Source organism: Toxorhynchites rutilus, chromosome 3, assembly GCF_029784135.1.
Source record: "Toxorhynchites rutilus septentrionalis strain SRP chromosome 3, ASM2978413v1, whole genome shotgun sequence".
Lineage (NCBI taxonomy): Eukaryota > Metazoa > Arthropoda > Insecta > Diptera > Culicidae > Toxorhynchites > Toxorhynchites rutilus.
The window spans coordinates 151,813,372-151,830,803 of NC_073746.1; the positions used below are offsets into that span (position 1 = coordinate 151,813,372).

Consider the following 17,432-nt stretch of genomic DNA (forward strand, 5'->3'; position numbering starts at 1 on the left):
TCATATGCAATGGTATAGAAGGAATACTCTTACGCCGAAAAATGGCAACTGTGTAATGTGATAAATATAGATATGATAACCATGTGACGTGTACACGATTAAAATTCGGCTCTGTTACAGCTAAAAATGCTAATGAGCCTAAAATATACAAATGGGCTAAAAAAATAAAATAAATATTCTAGAATGGTATCAAAACATTGGCCATTCCAAGGCAAGGCTTCCTTGCCCGCGGACACCACTGGTTAGGTCTGGTAAGTTCTTTAGAATCATGAAGTGCTTCTAAGGGAGTTCCAAAATTACCGTAAAATTGATATTTTTTGGAATTGATCCTAGGTTTCTTATTCTGAGCTTTAGATTTGGTAGTCTTCAGAGTTGCTCTCCGTGATTGACCTGAACCAACGAAATTGCATAAAGAACACACTAAGTTACGCTTGGAAGTAGTAAACCATTCTTATTGTGCATGTTTCGGCGATTCGAGCTACAGTCACCAGAAAAAAGGGAAGGAATGTAAGTAAGATACTCGTAGCCAGAAGGGTCGCCTCTACTGCATGGTTCCCTTGTGACTATCATGGAAGGGATACTTGTTTGGGAAGAGAGGTGAACATCAAGATTCACAGAGGAAAGTGATGCGATTATATGAACCCGAACCATCGACCACTCGATGGAACGATGATCCGAAAATCTCATGTGTCACAACACACAGCAGAAAATATCCATCGTTCTATCTCCCATGGCTATGGTTCCGACTAATTGCCGTAAGGCCGCTCGGCTGGGCTTCGAAGCATTTTTGTAGAAGGCGTAAACGTAAGATTTAAGGAAAAAATTAATCCATCCAATTATCTTTTATAGTTTGTAGTCATATAGTGCCCTCTAGTCCAAAGACAAGAAAATAATAAAAAACGACTACAATCGATAATTATAAAAATAAAATCCATTTTTTCTGCAAGTTCAATATTTTTTAATGAGAGGCTTCTGGCTTCAATTTGATATGTCGGTAATACGAATCGGTTAGTTGTGAATTTTGAAAAAAAAAGCATTTTGGGAAAAAGTTGAAAAAATGATTTTTCGGGCCACCCCAAAATGGAAATGGGCACCCTGAGAAATTTTTTTTTAAAAAACGGGTCTAATGTTCTGCGATAAAGAACAAAATTACCATTTTTGACGAAAATCTGAAAACCACTGTATTGGTTTGGCATGAAATGGCTGTACACCCAGGTTTTTTTACGTGGTTTTTTTTGCGCGGTTATTTTTTACGGGGTTTTTTACGCGGATTTCCCAATTAACGCGGTTTTTTACGCGGATTTTCCAATCAACGTGGTACCCGCGTAAAAAAGACCAATGCAATATCACATCTCCCCCTCAGCTCACATTTTTCTCCTATGTTCCCTCAGAGCATATTACGGTAAGTGCTTATAACGGAGCTTAGCGCTTATGAAGGAAATGAGTGCTGCACCTTATCACGATTCGTACGTGGATTTTAGGTGTTGGGTAACGGGTAGCTTACCGGGCGGTATAACGGGACGAGGTTTTTACGGGCAGTTGTTCGTGAATGGATTTCCTTGTCTACTTAGCTCTGGACGATCCAACAGTGGTACTGCACGTGCATCGGCCCTAGAGTGTACAAATCACAGATGATCTCATTCGTGAGGAAAACCGAACTATAGCTACCAATAACCAACGAAATTGTAGGAAAAAACAACGCGTTTTCGGAAGCGAGCAACACTCAACTTTTTACTTCCGTTCAACGTAGTGTTTGATATCTATCATTAGGTGACATGGTGTTTTTACCCGGATTTTCCAATTAACGCGGTTTTTTTTACGCGGATTTTCTAATTAACGCGGTTTGTTTTGCAAGGTACGTATCCCCAGCGTAAAAAAACATCGGTGTATATGTAAAAAATAAGCTTGGAATGACATAAAAAAATAGAAGAGTGGAGTCCAATACACGACCGCATTGTTAACGTAATACTACAAAATTGTTACCAGCAAGAACAAACATTATAGAAATTTAAGAACGAATTTTTTAGTGCAAATATTTGGTAGCGCTGACAAAGGACGATTATTGAATAATTGCACTAAGGGGCGCCAACGATTCGCAAACCAATAAAAAGGCAGTTTGAACAAAACGCCAAAATAACTCTTAATATTCACATATATTGGTGATTCCTCGCTGTCTAGAACGAAACTGCAACACTGAACATAAAGAATATCCAATTAGATTTTCAATATTTTTTCAGCAAAACTGCATTCCTCAAAAATATCATTTTCCAAAAAAAAACACAAATTAGACTATGTAACATCTTTTGCAGACGGCACCATCGGCAATGTGTTGGTGACGGCGGCTACAGCAATCGTTGCGGAAAAAACTTTCACTTTTAGTTTCCATCGAAGAACACAGTCTCCGCCACTTACCAAATAATGCCTTCATTACATTCTACTTGAAATACGTTACACTTTGACGCCACCGAATTCAGGGAAATTAAATGATCGATCAGGAAAAAGATACCAACATACTCCTGAATTCACATAAAAACTCTTTCCTGGCAAAAAGCTATAAAAATAAATTCGCTTTTTATTTGGGATATTACTTCAAAATGCATCGTAAAATTTCAAATCACTCTTCAACAGGACTTTTCAGGACCTTCAAAGAACCGATGGATGGTCATGTAGAAACAGTTGAAGATGATTGATTGATTGATTGTTCATTCTTGTTCTCGCGACAGTCACAATCAAACATTCGCTCCACAGCGCCGTTATGGAACATTTCTTTACCACTTCAATTTACCTTTGGCAACGCAAAAAAACAAAGAATACGTGTCATGCACATAATACAGAAACACTCTCGCCAGGCGGTACGATCCGGTGCTCCCATAGAACAAAATTGCACCGCTGTTTCAGGAAAGAATATTGTCTGCTCGCTAGCTGGATTGAGATTGTGATATGCAATCGTGAATGAGTTAATTATACACAGTTCAAAACATGCGGAGCATACATTGGATTTTTTTTCTGTACGATGCCCATGGAACGAACGCTGCATTTGATTCGCAGTGGTATATTAATATTGTATTGATCGATTGGTTTTTTCTATTATGCAGGGTTCAAACTGACAGTTATTCTGTTCGAGTAGCTGTATTCTTTAACGCAGCTTGGGTCGTTTGGTGACGGATCTCAGGAACACTTCTAAGAATAACTCGCGACTCGAATACAGAATAAAATGGTGGACACAAAATGGCGGAAAGGCACAATTGCTACATTTTTATCGATCAGTGGAAAACGTGATTTACACTACAAAACCTAACAGAAAAATGAACGGAAATAACAAAGACCACCGCGGTTTGGATGGATACACATTTAATATACTTAAAAATCTTCTTTTGTATGCTGACCCGGCACACGTTGTTCTGCCATATAAATCATTTCTAGAGATGACTTATTTTTTTGTTTCAACACACGCTCTACACGAAGGTAACTTCGCGTATATGTTGATCTTTAATTGTTGGGGCAGATCACGATATCGTAAAATGGCGTTGTATGATGCAATTCGAAAAGATAATGATGTTCATAATGAATGAATTACCTTTAGCGGGGTCTCGTTGTTTATTGTTTACGTATTATCCGTCTGGTACCTTCAGAACAGCTGGGGAATTTTCCTCCTAAGAGACCCTTCTGACTTGCATTATAGTCACCAGTGCCGAAAATATTCACGTTCACGACATTCAAATACGGCGAATTTCAACTTACCTTGTATTGATGATCTACTGTTCAAGCGAGAGTCGATAAATATGAAACAACACTATTAATGAACACGAGTGGGATGAATATCCCCATCAACATGCCATGAAGTTCATTTTTCATTTGCATCTTCATTTCCGTCATGATATTCGAAACGTCGAACTTGAAGATCACTGCGTATTAGTGAGAATCAACGCGTAAAATTCAACGTCAACCAATTGAGTGTTAAATCGTTTAATGGTAAGGGAAGGCATAAAATTTCTGTTTTTGGTGACTTCGGCATTGCAATGTATAGTATAACTCTTTGACTATGTTTTATGAATCTACTTCCGATAGTTCGGAAACGACATACACCCCCAATCATATGGTCAATGGGTGAAAATAATAGCCGAACGGAAAATGAACCTTATCTTGTTTTGATTTCCGGTTTAATAATATTCAACCGCTTACCGCCGCACAACGGTCAACGTTCAGTGAAACCCATAATGTTGGCTTTTCCGAATACCTGTTCCTTTCTTTTTTCTGAATATGTTAATAAAACACGTTCTCAATAAATTCACTGCAAGCGATGAAGATCAATTTGACATGTCGTATTTCTGATCGAAATTTCTTCTTCTGAGGCCAACTTAGTATCACCAAGAGCGTTTTGTATGGACCGGAAGAGATGATAATCACTTGGAGCCAGGTCCGGACTATACGGTGGGTGCAATAGGACATCCCATCCGAGCTCCCGTAGTTTCTGGCGGGTCATCAAAGATGTGTGAGGCCGAGCGTTGTCCTGGTGGAAAACAACACCATTCCTATTGATCATTTCTGGCCGCTTCTGGTCAATCACCTGCTTCAAACGGTTAAGCTGCTCACAGTAGAGAACCGAGTTGAGGGTCTGACCATACTCGAGCAGCTCATAGTGGATGATTCCCCTCCAATCCCTCCAAACACACAGCAAAACCTTCCTGACCGTCAATCCGTGCTTGGCCATTGTTTATGCCGGCTCACCGCTCTTCGACCACGACTTTTTTCGCTTTAGGTTGTCGTACGTGATCCACTTTTCATCACCAGTCACCATCTTCTTCAAAAATGGGTCGAGTTCGTTCCGTTTCAGCAGTGCATCGCAGGCGTTGATTCCGTCTAAAAGATTTTTTTTTGCGTCAACTCGTGTGGCACTCATACATCCAGCTTTTTTTGTAATCAAATTTTCTGAAAATGGTTTCAAACGGTTTTATGGTCTATATCCAGTTCCGGGCCAATCGAGAGAGTGCTCACATGCCGTTCTACTTGGATGATTTCAGCGGTTTCCACGACGATTGGCCTACCAGTACGGGGTGTATCTTCGACAGCCACTACACCAGAACGAAATCGATCAAACCAACGCTGTGCTGTACGAATCGTTACAGTATCCATAACAGTTCATAAACTACACGAATTTTTTCGGCCGCCTTCGTTGCAGTTTTACCTCGCTCGCAGGTAGTAAAAACGTAAAATATGGCGAATTTCTTGCTTGGTGGACTCCATCTTTGATGCGCTATAACTTGAGACTAAAAAGTACAATCACAACAGTGTCAAAACGACACTTGTAGCACTTGTAGCATTGTCGTCTTTAAATAGCCTCATAGTATGACCCGATGCGATAAGTACAACACAAGATATGTTTAAGTCAACCAACTCAACGAACGGACGCTACGTAATTGGTGATCACGAGCCAAAAAAATTATAATAAATTAAAATCTCTCTCTATATATCCCCACCCAATATATAGAGAGAGATTTTCATTTATTATAATTTTTTTTGGCTCGAGATCACCAATTACGTAGCGACCGTTCGTTGAGTTGGTTGTCTTCCTGTACCTTGATAACTGGAGCAGGCGATGACAGGAACAGGACGACTTAAGAAGGACTGAGGGATGTTCAAACGCCAAGAAAGAAAACCTTGAACGGCCGAATACGATGATGGCCTGCAGCACTGATATGACAGAGAGTCGAGGCTTTTCTTGAGCACTGGCTCGCGAACACACACGGTCAATAATTTACCAGAACAAAACGTTCTTTATCGTGGACTAGCTGTTGTTGTATGCATTTCACGCACGGACGTGAAATAAAAGGGATTAGGGATTTAGGAATAACTTTTAATAGATCGTCGCAAAGACTACCAGATCTTTCGATTGTCTCCTCTCAATCCTCTCTCTTCCTTTTTTGTTCCTTTGAAGTTCCATCAAACTTTTGAATCTCTCGAACCTACTCATGTTTCCCGACAATTTTCCATTAAGTCCTGTTTCCTCTTTTGCTGCGATGACGACAGACACAACGATTACAATTAAATAATTAAATAAATAATAAATACGCAATGAGTTGAACAAACAAAACAAGCAACTAGCTAACTAACAAAAAATAACTCTTTATGAAACACCAACCTGGGAGTCTACAATTAACTGTTTATTTTCATTTATACAAAAAAAAATGAATTCATACGTCATTTTTTATTACGACAGTTGGCCATAGACTCCCAATACTATATTTCTCTCATTGTCCTATGTGAAACTACAGAAAGGTCAAACACATTATGTGGACATGGACTGTTGGTTTCTCGTATGACCAGATAGATTGCGCTTTACTGACAGCACGAGTAGGCAAACACACAAATGTGCAAAGCAAATGAATGGAAAAATGGGAATGATGCTGTGAATACAGTACGGACCCGGAATAATATTCGATTTTCATCTTGTATTTAACAAGCATCATTTTAAACAGAGATATGATGGTCCGACATGCCTTACCTCTCTTGTTCTGTCAGCGCTAGTAGTCGATAAACGTGCTCAGAAGTTACACAGCAAGTTTCTAACGAAGTACCAAAGAAACTTACTTGTAATCGGAGTGAGTGGAAATATATTCTAGGCTTCTATCAGGATAAAATCTCAATACAAACAAGGCACGAGAAGATAATCAAGTTCTGTCGTAACCACTCCGGATTGTCTAAACTCGATCACTCTCCACAACAATAATCCAGAGAATTTAGTTCAAATTGAATTTCATATGCTGTTAAAATGAGATTATGAGTCCCTTGCGAAACCTTAGGTGTGTGATTTTTTCCACATTTTTCAGTAGAAAAGTTTCAGTCTCTTTCGATTCACTTTTCCTTAACGCCTTCAGAACAGTAAAGTCATACTGGTTCAATCATTTATTCTACACTAATTTTTCGGTCAAGTATAAAATAAGTATATTTTAAATACTTATTTTATAATATAAGTTTATAAGCTTAGTATAAAACACTAAAAAGGTAAAGAAGTAAGATTACTACAAATTAATCGGAAAAAATTGCACTCGAAAAGAGAAAACACACTGAGCCCATGTTGACAATAACCGGTGATCAGCAATAATATACTTCTTTTCCACACATTAATATACATCAGTTACAGGTGTGACAATAATATTTACATATAGCTATAAACGGGCACCCCATTCAGCGTCATTAGAATTTGTGCTATTGTAGGAGTGGCCCAATGAACGGGCTCACATTTCACTATACATAGGGATATTACAATGCGATGACTTCAGAAGTGTTGTGCAAACTATCCAAGGTAGAGTAATTAAAACCTGTTGCTGCTGGTGGTCCTATGGAAAGAGCTTTGAGCATATGAGCAAATACTTGTTATTATTAGGCTTTTTTTTACAGTTTTTGGCTAAGTTGAGGAAATTCAGAAGAAATATGTCCTCTATTGTTTTTCAATATTCTAATCATTTGTTACACTTCGCGTGTAGCTGGTCTAATAGACTTTTAATGGGTTTATACTTAATGGGACAAAGGCGTATTTTAAGGACATCATTATTCACATACTCCAAGCGACATATTACGCAACCAAACATGTGTTGAGTGATAATTGTTGTTAAACATGAAAATAAATCCCCTTGGTAATCGCTAACGAACAGAAACTATTTCTGCAAGTAAAAAAATGGTATTACACTCCAAAAGTCAGTTGGTCACACCGGATAGCATCCACAGTGCAAATTTCGTCACTTACACTTTCATAGTGACTTTGTTTAGTCTCTTTCAGCTCAGGCTATGCGCACTCCAGCCCAACATTAAATTTCAATCTCAAACGCAGAAACAAGCGCACCCAATACACGCGGCGGCAGAAAACAGGTTTTCGGAGCTCTCAAAGTCATTGAATAGCCCGAGCTCGATCGTGAATTTATGGTCGCACACCGGAGAAAGGGGGGAAACGGTCGCAAATTGCCGTTCAATTCATTCACCACATCAAGGGGGTTTGGATCGGATCGATCAACCCCGGCGGGGCCCCAGTTTGCCAGCAAGGGGCGTCTCTCTTCGAGCCGGGAACGTAAATGAAATCAGGTGATCAACCAATGCTTAAAATAATGTTGGATTATTATTCTAGTTTAACTCCGAGGTGTAGTATGAATACTCTCAGTGGTAAAAATTATTATCAGTTCGAGGTACTCAAATAATTCCATCACACAGATTTCTACAAATCGTAGGGATCAGATAACTCTACTGTACGTTCAACGTATGCGGGACTGAATACAAGACTGGAAGAAGACGTTTTCGTAAGTTATCATTTGCACTGATTTTAAACCCGAAACCACATGTTTTGAACTTTTCTCCTTATCCGAATTGAGAGTTGAGGGCCTTAGAATGCAAGGGGTGTAAGTGACTTGATCGGTTTCTCTTCATCGACTTTTTCTTTAGTTAATAACTCAACTGCAAAAAAGTTCCAATTTAAGTATCGGATTCTATACGATAGATGAGGTTCTGACCTATCTTCCACATTGTCAAATACAACTGGGAATATATTTGCAGCTAAGTTATGACCAGAAGAGAGAGTCGATGTAGAGAAATCGATCAAATAACTTACACCCCTTTCATTCTAAGCCCCTCAGTTACTTTCACTCGTGTAAACTTTTTTTTACAGAGGATTAGATCCTTCGGGAAGATATTGGGGATACAACTAAAAAAAACTCTATCACGGTCGCGTCACGAAAAATGTCCAATTTTGAGCGCTCGTTCCTCAATCCCTTCTTGATGGATTTAAGGTGAAGGTGGAATGAAGTCATTGTAGTAGTATAGGTAAAACTATACTATTGGGTAATAGTGTTTGTGAGAGAAGAGCATAGCACACCGTTTGTTTTGGTTTTGGTACAAAAATAGATCAATTCAATTATCAAACTATGCGGCGCTCTACTGACATGACTCTTAGAATACATTTGATAAAAATAATAGGAGTACCAGTTAATTTTCAATGTTTTTCCCAGCAATTAATGCTTTATTCTGCAAAAATGGTTACAAATTTAAAATTCAAAGTATTGCCCATCGCTTAGTCACAACTTTTTCCCATCTTTCTGGTAATTTATGAATCCCAGTTTGTCGGTTAACCACGAATCGATCCAATTTTCGACTTCATCAAAATTGGAGAAGTGCTGGTCAATCAGACCATGTTGCATCGATCGAAAAAGATAGTAATCGGACGGAGCAATGTCTGGAGAATACGGGGGTGGGATAGGACCTCCCATTTCAGCGTTTCCAAGTATGTTTTGACCGTTTCGCGACATGCGCCCGAGTATTGTCGTGCTGCAAAATAACTTTATCGTGTCTTTGCTCGTATTGTGACCGTTTTTCCTTCAGAGCACGGATCAAACGCATCAATTGTCGTCGGTAGAGGTCCCCCGTAATGGTTTCATTCGGTTTTAGCAGCACATAGTACACAACACCCGGCTGGTCCCACCAAACAGGCAGCATAACCTTCTGGCCGTGGATATTCCGCGCGGCCGTCGATGTTGATGCATGGCCGGGGTATCAATACGTTGCCTGACGTTTAGGATTTTCGTAATGGACCCATCTTTCATCGTCAGTAACGATTCGATGCAAAAAACCCTTTCTTTTATGCCGTTGGAGTAGTTGTTCGCACGTAAAAAAACGGCGTTCGACGTCTCGTGGTTTCAATTAATACGGCACCCAATGTCCTATCTTTCGGATCATTCCCTTTGCCACGATAGGATATGGTTGGCTGAGCTACTCCAAGTGTATCTGCAAGTTCTAGTTGCGTTTGTGACGGATCTTGATCGAGTAAAACCGAGTAAAGCAAAGGTAAGGGAATAAAAAGTGCCCTCAAACCAAATCACTAGCCGTATGGCAAATATTGTATAAGATATTAAATAAGAAATTTTGGCGCCATTCACAAAAGCTTAGAAATTAAAATTTGAAAAAAAAAACTGAATGTGCATCTCACTACGGTGTATCAAGAAAAATTATCAAAAAATTTTGAAATGTTTTATAAAACTAAAAAGACGGGTGGGTAATGTCGGAGACATAACCGGAGTGTCGTAGGACTGTACAAAGGGGACAGCTTTTGCTAAATATATATTTTGAATATATTGTTTTATTTTCTTCTCCTACGTAGATACCTACCTATCTACCTGAAAAATGGATTAGTTTACTATTTAATCTTTATGAACATGTTGGGGGTTCTGAAAAGAACCTTTGGTGTTGTGTTTTTGTGTTTTTTTTTACAAACTTGATTCTTGATTTTTTTCTGAAGGCTTTGTACTTATTAAATGTTCAACGTCGGGCATCTTTCGGCGTATACACATATTGTACAATCAAAAAGATGGCTGTGATAGGGAATGCATAGGTGGTCATCAGCTCATTCATATATTTCACTATTGATCACATTACCGTATCTTAAACTGTGGTTTCGGAGACGAATGAATTGTAAGATTTGTAGTCTCCGCAAACAAAGTAAATAAAAATGAAAAAGAACTGAGGTTTTGGAGACGAACTCTACGATCTGTTGAGAAATAAACGAGCTATAAGCGTTCTGAAAAACCAACAGTAAATACAGGGACGAATGACCTTCGGATAAAAGTCCTTTAAAAGAAGCAGGAAATACATAGTTCATCATGTTGCTCCTTAGTTATTTTTCTATACAATGCAGATGTAACGTTAGTCAATTTTCAACATCAGTTATCAACCAAAGAAAGCTGTTCTTGCTACCGAGAAAATTCGTTAATGCCATCCTGCATACAATGTGTTGTAATTTGAAGCCACTTTTAATTCGGAAACCATGCATGGGTTTGTGAAAACTGAATGTTCAATTTAAAAGACCCCAACCACCAATAAGTTCAAGAACAAGCTCAAACAAAATAAATCAGTTTATATTATATGTAATATTATGTCACTTTAGAATGCATTGGTGTTGTGAAAAACTTTTAATAACTCTTCTTTGAAAGGTTTAATGGCCCTGAAAAGCGCCATGTTTTACGGTGGCTGGTTTTGCCACCAAAGCAGTCTGTATAAACAAAATTTTTCCTTCTTCTACCTGCTGTTGTTTTGCGATTGTGTTTGTCACTCGCCACTCGCTGCAACTGCCTGTTGTTGTCTTGATGTCCACCGAACCGAATGTGTTCTGTTTTGAATGCGGGTTTTCTTATCGTCGCGAGCAGCTTTGTCAGCTAACTCGATCACTTCGGCGGCCGAAACTATATAACGCCGACTATGTGGACTGGTGCACTGGTACTAACGCGCTCGGCGTAGCTACCCTTGCGGAGCAATTGGCGAATACACCTACGGGGAATTGCAGACCAACACGGTTCGAGCGGGATTTTGCCTTTCCCTTCACTTTTCCTCCTTTGTCATGTCCAGACATGGCTGCTTGTATTGGTTTGTTGATGTGATGTGATTCGCATCACATCAATAAAAAGGAAAAATAAAAAAATGAACGAAACAACGATCATTCTCATCGTACACCACACGGTTTCGATGAGAATGATCGTTGTTTCGTTCATTTTTTTATTTTTCCTTCCCAATCGTGCTTCATTGTATTTCGCTGCTGCTCTGGTTGCCCGTTTTGATCGGAACGATTTGAGGAGCACAAAATGGACCAATCAAAAATGGGCACATAGTGTATTTGGGCAATGCTTGATATTTCACAATTATTCAATTATTTATCTCAAGAAAAATGAAATGTTATTCGTTATGATGGATGCGTAGATATATTTTCTATCAATTGATGCAAAAACCTTTGCGATCTATTGAGAAATGCTCGAGTTATAAGCGTTCCAAATCTTGCATTTTTCCTACTTGTTCAGTGCCTAGATTTTCATTTCACCCCCTCTATCTTCCGGTTAGACGTAGTCCTACGTCAAAAAAAAATTGAAATTTTGAATTTTTTTTTTGGGATTCAGAGATTCAGTACTACTTTAATACATTTTTAATGTGTTCCTACGGCTTTTCTAGATACAAATGTGTGATTTCTGCAAATTATTTTCAGTGTTGCGCGGCATAATATATTTCCAAAGGGCCTAGCTGGGTACGGGAGTAAAAAGTACCCCCTAACACAGTGGTTTTCAACCGGTGGAGAATTTTGGTCATTGAAAGGGAGGAATTGTGCAAGGGAATATTGCACATTTATTTCACTTTGACAATGATGACTATGATTGGCAAAAATTGCCACAAATACTTTGTTGAATACGCTAAAATTTGAACAACTTCACAATGTTTGAAAGATTTTCGTTAGTGAATGATGATGGAACAGGTGACGAAACAGTACGGAAGACCATAAAAAAGGAAATTGTACAGCATTGGTCGATTTTTATCCTGATATGCGGAAGAAGCGTTACGAGTGCTGTTGTCTGCTGATGGAAACAAAACACCGTAACAGAGTAGATATCGAATATGACATGAGGTGTGCTTTTCGACAACGTTCTCAAGAATTGCGATTTTAGTGGAAATCGTCCATGCGCAGGTGACATACTGACTTGACAGATTTTATATACCTCTTTTGTAATCAGATACAAGTATATAATATAACTTGAAAACTGTTTGTATTCCTTAATCATTTTACTGATATGCTATAGACTTTCTTAAAACATACTTATAGGAGGGAAGCACTGGGATTAATGTTCATGAAGGGGGGAATGGGGAGAATCTATGGTGAAAAATGCACCTTTTCGTTTATTTCAATAGCTTCAATAGCTAGTTCATTTTCAATAGCTAAATAGATAAAAAATTTGAAAAAAAAAACACTGAAAGTACATCTTGCTAAGGTGTATTGATCAATATTTTCATATAAAAAAATCAAATACTAAAAAAGAATTTAAATTCATTTTTATATTAATTTTAAATAATTTTTTTTTATTTTGCTATTCAATACTACTCTAGTTTGTATTCACATTTCTTTCTACGTCTATTTTAGGTATATGTGATTTTTTTCAGAATTTTATATATATATATATATATATATATATATATATATATATATATATATATATATATATATATATATATATATATATATATATATATATATATATATATATATATATATATATATATATATATATATATATATATATATATATATATATATATATATATATATACATATATATATATATATATATATATATATATATATATATATATATATATATATATATATATATATATATATATATATATATATATATATTATATATCTTCGGGCATTTCGAAAAAAGGTGACAAAGGTGACATATATTATATTGTTATAGAGTGTCTCTGAAAGTTAAATTTTCTATTTTCCGCAATGGTTTTGTGTATATTGGTGAAAGCATCGTTCTTGCCTGATGCCAGACAACATAATCGAAATAGCTACAAAAACCATTCCATAAAATGTTATTCCTGAGTCATAGCGTTTCATGTCATGAAAATCAATGAAATAAAATTGTGTTGATATCAATACAATTATTATTTTCACATTTAATGGGTCTATAATGTAAGTTTCAGCAACTTTAACATTGGTTAAGAAAATTGTATTGCACCGAGCTGTGCCAACACTGCCACGGCTGCCTCAGCTGTCAAAAATGCTGAGCGGAAAAGTATTACATTCAATCAAAATGCCTCGGCCAAAGAAAAGAAGGGTTAAAGCTCTCCAACATGAATGGGTGAAAAAAATACGATCAACGAAGGAAAATATTAAGAAATTATCAACATCGAGTTACAGTGCGGGAGAACTTGTTAATACCGAATGTTTGCCATCGACAGGTATGTATACAAAATAATTGCACTAAATGATTTAAGAGTTCTACGTTTTCCAAGATTTGCATTATGAGCTTGAAAATCCAAATTCAGGAGCAACTATCGACGTCCCTTCTTCAAGCTCTATGCGCGGATATGACATGTTTTGTGAAGGTCCTGGCCGGGTAAGAGAGTAAAAAGTGCCCACAAACCAAATCACCAGCTGTATACCAAATATTGTATAGGCTATTAAAAAAGAAATTTTGGCATTTTTTTGAACCCCTATGTGGTTTAACATAGGGTCTATGATAAAAAACGTAGTTTTTCGTTAATTTCACGCCATCCTCAAAAGCTTCGAGATAAAAAATTTGAAAAAAATAGTGAATGTGCATTTTACTACGGTGTATCAAGAAAAATAATAAAAAAATTAACAAAAATCAAAATACTAAAATTGCAACTTGGAAGCAGAATACAGTGCATGGTGCCCACCCCCAGCAACTGGACCGGCCACACGTCGACAAGGCCGCATCTAATCTGTGGCTAACGCGTGGTGAACTCTCTTCAGTAGTAGAAGCCGACATGATAGCCATCCAGGACAGGATAATGCCGACGAGAAACTGCAGGCGGTACGTCTGGCATCAAGACGTTGATGACATTTGCCGGATGTGCCATCAACCAGGTGAAAACATAGAGTACATTATGGGAGGCTGTCCCGTTTTGGCCAACGCAGCCTACACCGAGCGCCACAACAACGTGGCCCGTATTGTTCATCGACAACTGGCGCTCCAATGTGCTCTACTGGAAGACAACGTACCAAACTACCGGTACCTGCCTGCACCTGTCCTGGAAAATGACCGTTTCAAGCTGTACTGGGATCGCACTGTTCTGACCGACCTCTCGACCCACCACAACCGCCCAGATATAATGGTTTACGACAAGAGCGACCGCAAAAATGAAGTTTTGGCAGGAGTACCCCCGCTTACTCTTCGGTTCACAGAATTATCCTACAGATTTCTCATCCGTTGCAAGATCATGAATCCATTGGTGATTGATAACTTCGAAAATCTACTCCAACTGACTCCTCAGTCAAGTTTTATGTCTTTATACCATGAGTACCTTACCCACGACGTGCACCCTTCACCAGGCATCTCCAACCAAGTTTGCTTCCCATACTTTTGCAATTCCTCTGTCATTTTTGATCTGTCCATGCGACAAAAAATCCATGGAATACCAGATCACCTACGCTCCAATGTTATTCCGTCGATATTTTCGGAAAAATATGGGAAAGTTGGATCTGATAAAATGTTCTTTACTGACGGTTCATACATAAACGGGTCCACTGGCTTCGGCATCTTCAATGAAAATTCCAGAGCCTCTTTCAAACTCAAAGATCCTTGTTCCGTGTATGTCGCAGAAATGGGTGCGATATACTATGCTCTAGGAATCATTGAAACATTGCCCATCGACCATTATTTTATTTTTTCAGACAGTCTCAGCTCAATAGAGGCAATCCGCTCAATGAAAGTTGATAAACGCTCATCTTATTTCCTAACAAGAATAAGACATCTATTGAGTGTTTTGGTCGAAAAATTATTCAAGATTACCTTAGCATGGGTTCCCTCTCATTGCTCGATTCCGGGGAATGAGAAAGCGGACTCGCTAGCTAAGGTGGGCGCTTCAGAAGGCACACTTTTTGAAAGGCAAATTGCCTATAATGAATTTTTTCACATTCCTCGTCAGGACACACTCGTTAGTTGGCAGCGCATGTGGAGTGAAGATGAGTTCGGTCGCTGGTTACACACGATTATCCCTAAGGTTTCGACGAAAGCTTGGTTTAAGGGATTGAATGTCGGTCGTGATTTCATTCGCGTGATATCTCGGCTTATGTCCAATCACTACAACCTAAACGCGCATCTCTATCGCATTGGGCTCGCAGCAAACAATCTTTGTGATTGTGGCGATGGCTACCACGACATCGAGCATGTTGTCTGGTCGTGTATCCGGTTCCATGCTGCTCGCTCTCAGCTCTCTAGAGCACTGAGAGCACAAGGCAGACAATCGGATATCCCCGTCCGGGATATCTTAGGTAGCCGGGATCCTGATCTTCTGCTTCATCTATACCTGTTCCTCAGAAACGCCGATGTCAACGTTTAATGATGTTTCCTTCGTTGTGTCCCCGTTTCATATCCCTCCTATCCGATCGATAAACTTTTACTTAGTCGCGGCAATACATACACACACTCTTTACAGATGCACGGGCCAAAGGTTGTGCAGTCCACTGATCATTCAACAAGAGCCAAAGGTTGTACCGCTCATGACAACTCTACACGAACTGATGATTGCGCCGGCTAGTGACCATTCTATCCTGGATTCCTCGAGTCGAGAAAGACGCACCACGCTAGATATGGGGTACAGACTAGGGGGCCGTTGCTGATTAATGGTCAGCTGCATCCCAATAGGAAGTAGCCCGTGTCGGGCACACGTATAGAGCATCGAAGACTGCAACATACCAATTATGAGAACACTTGTAATACTAACCTCGAGCCAACCGCGAGTAATCGGTTACATATTACTAACATAGTTGTAAGACAAAAATTGTCAAAATATTGGACTCCCGGCCCCGTCAGGCTAACGCCACATGTGCCTTAATAAAAAATATATTTTGGAAAAAAAAAAAAAAAGAGCGACCGCAAAGTCACCATCATCGATGTCGCTATTCCACTGAACCAGAATCTGGAGGAGACCCACAGCTCGGTGCAATACAATTTTCTTAACCAATGTTAAAGTTGCTGAAACTTACATTATAGACCCATTAAATGTAAAAATAATAATTGTATTGATATCAACACAATTTTATTTCATTGATTTTCATGACATGAAACGCTATGACTCAGGAATAACATTTTATGGAATGGTTTTTGTAGCTATTTCGATTATGTTGTCTGGCATCAGCGTTGAAAAAAGAACGATGCTTTCACCAATATACACAAAACCATTGCGAAAAATAGAAAATTTAACTTTCAGAGACACTCTATAACAATATAATATATGTCACCTTTGGTGGCTCAGGAAAGGGCCGATGATGGTTTGGTGGGAGTAGCTAAAAATGGTTGATTCCTGATTATTTATTCTTGAGCTCGCGAGAGCAAATGGAGGATTGTGTCCGAGACTAGTCCACAAAGTTATACGCAGGATTACGTTTCGATGTTTGTGAATGTTGATTTTTATTATCTTTGAGAAAGATAAGCCGCAGTAATATAATTTTATATAATAATTATTTTTATCCATCACAAATACGTAGAAATATTTCCAACCAATTGATGCAAACATTTTTGCGGTCTATATAGGAATGTTCGAGTTATGAGCTACGTTAAGAAAACAGCGAGAAATTAGCTAATATGTTAGCTAAGAACACTTTTAGAACCATCAGCGTTAAATCTGCCGCAGAGCTTCACTCATTAACCGCCAAATAAAAACTCATTTCACCTTTTTCTTAATTTCCACACAGTTTGCAACATGTTTGGTTGTCTGCAACTTTAAATGAGGGAGCCATTGTCATGCTTTTTATGTTTCTTTTCTACTTCAGCATGCACTGCGTTCAGTAGATCGTTCCTGCAGATAACTCATACAAATTCGGAGAAGGAGAAGAACACAAAAACAGCGCTATTACTATTCTTCTGCGATTTGGATGATGAATC

At 38.5% G+C, this 17,432-nt stretch overlaps 1 protein-coding gene across 1 annotated transcript in view; it reads right to left on the reverse strand.

Moving 5' to 3' along the window:
* The window catches only part of LOC129778751 (protein yellow), a 54,267-nt gene that overhangs the window by 36,282 nt on the left and 553 nt on the right, over positions 1 to 17,432 (reverse strand). The window lies entirely within an intron of this gene.